This window comes from Triticum dicoccoides, chromosome 7B, assembly GCF_002162155.2.
Source record: "Triticum dicoccoides isolate Atlit2015 ecotype Zavitan chromosome 7B, WEW_v2.0, whole genome shotgun sequence".
Taxonomy (NCBI): domain Eukaryota; kingdom Viridiplantae; phylum Streptophyta; class Magnoliopsida; order Poales; family Poaceae; genus Triticum; species Triticum dicoccoides.
The window spans coordinates 737367652-737372894 of NC_041393.1; the positions used below are offsets into that span (position 1 = coordinate 737367652).

The 5243-nt window shown below is 43.5% G+C and overlaps 1 pseudogene; it reads left to right on the top strand.

The window, feature by feature from the left end:
• Positions 1-969: 969 nt before the first annotated feature.
• LOC119341074 lies at positions 970-3981 on the top strand (annotated as a pseudogene).
• The last annotated feature ends 1262 nt before the right edge of the window (positions 3982-5243 follow it).

Genomic DNA, 5243 nt, shown 5'->3' on the forward strand with positions numbered 1-5243 from the left:
TAGCACGTGGAAAAAAATTGGGCACGTTTGGCGGATGCGAAGCGGATAGGTGTCACCGAGGGTCCCCTCCGGCCATACCGAAACCACCCCCTTCCACAGCAAGTACCTGAGCGGTTTGACGGATTGCACCGAACTTCTGGGAGCGCGTGTGGGGCCCCACCCGGGCACCCCACGGCCAAAATGAACGAAATCCGACAACGAACGCACGTTGCGTCACGTCCGGGCAGTATTTTCTGGGTTTTCTGCCTGGAAAATGGTAGAAAATGTATACGGACTCGAAACGGGATAATTTTTTGCGTGCGTGCCCTGCTAGGCCACAGTAGCACGTGGAAAAAAATTGGGCACGTTTGGCTAAGTTAAAAAAGAGCATATTTGATTAAGTTTAAAAAATTGGTTAAGATAAATTTTTTTGATACAGTTAAAAAAATATGCCTATTTCATTTAGTAAAAAAAAATGAGGCCCTGCAAAAAAAACGTCGGCCGTCTCGCTAACCGACGCGCATGCGTGCATGGGGCCGTCCCATTAACAAACGACGCCGCAATCAGCGCTCGGGCGACGTCGTTAGCCGACGTGCATGCAAAATTTCCTTCTACGTCACCCCGTCTCGCCGCTGCCGCGATCTGCACGTGCTGCCACCGTACGCCGCCCGTCGCCCCACACTCCAAAACGGCGCCGGTGCGGCCGCGCCGGCCTGCCCTGACCTGACCCGTCGCCTTGTTTACGTTGTCGCTGCCTCTCCCACCGTCGCCCCACCGTACAAACTCCGTCGGTGCGCCCGCGCCGGCTTGCGTCCCCTCACCCGTCGCCACTATACGCCGCCGGTGCCTCTCCCATCGTCGCCGTCGTGTATGTTTTTTTTCCAGTTCTTTTATACAACGAGGCTCATAACAGTATGATGGTATGTGAAAGAAATCTATTTGATGCAGTATGAATATCGACGGTGTGATTCCATGTTCTGTTCAAAAGTGGGTTAGCCTAGTTGACAAACTGTCACCAAGTCAGAAATTCAGGTTTTATGAAACGGATATGCAGGGCATGTTTAGAATACCATCGATAAGGATGCGTGATTTTTTGCTTCACTTTTTACTCCAAAGTTACAATCCGAGTAGCAAAAAATTCATGGTTCAAGAGAGTTCTGGAAGTACTGCTGGATGTAAAGGTCTTATTTCATTAAGGCCTGATGATGTGTACTCCATATTTGGTTGGAAAAACAATGGAGTGGATGTTTTTGGGTTTCTTAGTACTGAAGGAGAAAAAGCAACCAAAAAAATACCAGTTAGTTTTGTTAGCAAGAAAAATGGTAAGATCATGATTGATGATCTCATAGAAAAGATTGTGAAGGATAAGAGCACTGATGATGACTTTATTCGGATGACATTTCTAGTTCTCTTATGAACTATAATTGCACCAGTGTCTCATGAATACGTTCCGAAAAAGTACTATGCCTTAGTGAAAAATATTAAGTTGATAAGGAAGTTCAACTGGAATGCATTCACTTCACGATTCTGTTTATCGGAGATTGGTAAGCTTCTGCAGGACGGCCATGTTAGGCAGTGGCCCCAGGGGAACCTCGCCCTTTTGCAAGTACGTTCTATTTATTAATTTCAACACTTTTGTTATAAAATGGCACGGAAGAACATGTAATTTAATTAGTTTATGTGTTTTGCAGTACCTATACTGGGAGAAGGTGCAACCAATCACCGGTCCAAAATATGATCCGTTGGCATTGTTGAGCCCGCTGATGAGGAACTGGACGGAAGATATGGCTGTGAGAAGAGACAAATACGACTACGAATATGGTCGTGGTGTTGGGATGGTAATCCTAGTAATGATTTTTTTACATTTATGAAATAAAGTAAAGTGTGCATATGGTTTTTATGTATAATTATCTTGTTCCACTTGTAGATCGATGACAACATTACAGAGGAGTATAGGTTGAAAAAAATTGCGGAAGAAGAAGCTCAAAAAACCAAGAAAGCTAGTAGCAAAAAATCTAACGATACTGGAACGAGGAAAGAGGGCAGTACCTCGGAGGCTTCGAGCCAGAAGCCTACTATGGACTGGATTTTGAGTGAGATGAATGAGCTTCGGAAGGAAATGCTTCGTTTGCCAGAGTTATGCGCACAGGTAACACTTGAGCACGTCTCTTTAATGTCCATCACTGAATTGAAGAACTAAGATGAAATGTTTTCTTGCAGAGGATGATTGAGAAACTGAACAAAACCGGCGTCTCCTACAAACCCAGTAACCTGGAAGAGGACGAAGAGAATCTGTACGGAGGCATTAATGAGTCTTCAAACGATGTTGGACGTCGGCAAAAAGAGTTTGTATATCAAAAAGATGATTCAGACCGGTTCCGCACACCTTCCAAAATGAATTTGCAAAAGGATGATAACGGCGTTGATGTAACTTCTCGTGAAAACACACCTTTTTACTGCACACCTGAGTACTGGGATAGTTTCAAGGGTGATATGGATGATCCTGTCCAAGTACCAGAAGTATCAGATGAAAAAGCTGCCACATCTTTAGAGACGGACGAAATCGCATCGCATGCGTCGGTTGGTTCTCAAGGAGTACAAGAGGAAGTGGAGGAGGTTACTGGCAGGCGCAAGCGCAGAGGATCACAACATGTCAAGTCTCCTTATGTGGTCCCTAAACCAAACAAACGTGCAAAACGTTCTGCCAAAGGAAGTAAGTTTTCTATGTTTCTAATTGTTATTGCGTAACAATTATTTATGTATTTGCGTTTGTAAGTATTTGAGTGGTGCGTTACAGAATTGTTCCAAAATGGTGATGTTAACAAATCTGGTGATGAGTATGATGTGGTGAAAGCGTCCATCAAGTACGTGCGTGCGCATGAGCATTTACAAAAACATGCCAAAACAGAAATTTTCAATGATGGCATGGAAGAAGGTCTCACTGTGAGGAGAGCTTGTCAGATTATTAACCATGAGTGGCTAAGTGGCGAGTAAGTTAATTTCATATATTGTTTTACAATTCATTCGAAAATACCATTGTTAAATCTAACACATTATTTATAGGTAATTGATGCATACTCATCATTTTTGGTCGACAAAGTTAATGATGATCGTTTCATGTTAACAACTTGGAGGATACATTGGTTGCTTCACGTTAGACCCGGAAAGAAGACCGCCGGTAATGATTATGAAGCAGAGTCGCATAGTAATGGACCCGTGAACAGATGTGAGGACGAGTATTTCAAAAAATCAAAGGTAAGTTTGATTGTTAACACGGTACATACATACGATATTATGTGATGATTGTGTTTTATGGTCCTTGTGATGCAGACTTACATTCCTCTAAACAAGCAAAATAATCACTGGATTACTGTCGTCATGCATAGCGGAAAAAGAGAGTTTCAGGTTCTTGACTCGTTGATGACCGGAAAACTTGACACTGTTACTAGAGAACTCGTTGAGGACCTGGTAGGTTTAACTTGCAAATGTGCATTTGGTAACATTCGTTTTCTTTAGTACACTGAATGACATGCTTTCCACCATGTTTGTCATATCTTTAGAGAAAACAACTAGCAGAAGATATCCAAGAAGCAAATGCAACCGGAATTGTGAATTATCCAGATGTTTCCAAGTGGCCTATTCAAACGTATGACATGCCAAAACAACATGATGGGTGAGTTTTTACTTCGACAGAATGTTGGTCTTGTATGTACAGTAGATATTTAATCTTCGTAAATTGTATGCACTAGGAATTCGTGTGGACTATTTCTCCTTCGATGCTTTCAAAATTGGGATGGTGACAAATGGACAGGCTTATTTTCACAGGTACGCAAGTCATGTTTGGACTACGATGTACAATGAACGCTGTGCTAACACCATTTTTTTTAGACCTCAATTGATGATTCAAGAGAGTTAATGATTGCGCAACTTATATTTTCGGAAAGAAACAAGCTTGATGAAGTGAAAAACAAAGTTATTCGGATATCGAAGAAGAAGAAATAGATGCGGCACGGAGGAGTTTTGCATGTGATTGGGTGGTACTGGAGGACTTTATTTTCCAAACGCTTTGCGCACTTGCTTATAAATTTTATGTAATACACTCTGCTTCTGAATAGTTATATGTAATAGACTCGGCACTTTTCCAAATGTTTTTTTCTGTCCACATGATATTTCGTTTCATAAATATTATATAATGATTTATTTTGTTTACATGTTTTTTTTGTTGCCGAATAGTTATATGTAATCATGTCGTCGTTAAATTTTTGTGCACTAAACTATGGCAGCACACTGCGTTTTACTTAAAAATTATTTTACATAAAAAAAATGCCCGCCCGTCTCCACGGCGTTTCTTAGTAAGCCCGTCGTTATCAAGCCCAACGGGCGACTACAACAGGCGTTTCGGAGCACGCCGTGGAAACCAGGCCCAACAAGGCAGAATCGACGCGGCACATCGACGGGGTAGTAATCAGAGGAGTTCAATGCAACGACGGGAGCTGAGTATATAAGCAGGTCGTCGTCCGCTTCGGCCGGCGAGGTGGGACTAAACTTGCGTCGGCCGCGGGGCGACCTGGACACAGCCAGACGCGACGTGGGCCGGCCCAAAAAGGCACTGGACGGCGCGGTCTTCTCGACTGCTCGACGCGACGTGGGCCGGCCCAAAAAGGCTATTGACGGCGCGGTCTTCTCGACGGCTCGACGCGCCGTGGGCCGGCCCAGTTACCACCGCTGAGACGCCGCGCCAGTGAAACCGACACAAGTTTAGTCCCACCTCGACGGCCGAAGGCGACGCCGACTAGTTTATATACTCAGCTCCCGTCGTTGTATTGAACTCCTCTGATTACTACCCCGTCGATGTGCCGCGTCGATGCTGCCCTGTTGGGCCTGGTTTCCACGGCGTGCTCCGAAACCCTTGTTGTAGGGTCCCGTTGGGCTTGATAACGACGGGCTTACTAAGTCACGCTGTGGAGACGGGCGGGCATTTTTTTTCTTTTTTTTTCAACAACAGTTCACAGAGTGCTTCTTCTATTTTGATATATTTGACAGCCGACGGGACTGTAGTAAATACATGCAGAATTCATAAAATAAACAATGAATAGTGAATATTTATATCAACAACAATGTTGTCTCAACATAACAATTGTCACCACAGTAATTTTATTGTAGTTGACACAAAATAACAAGTCTGAAATGACAACGGTCCGTACGCAATAATCATGTTTCACACATAAAATACTCAACACGAACATAAATTTTACAAATGTTCT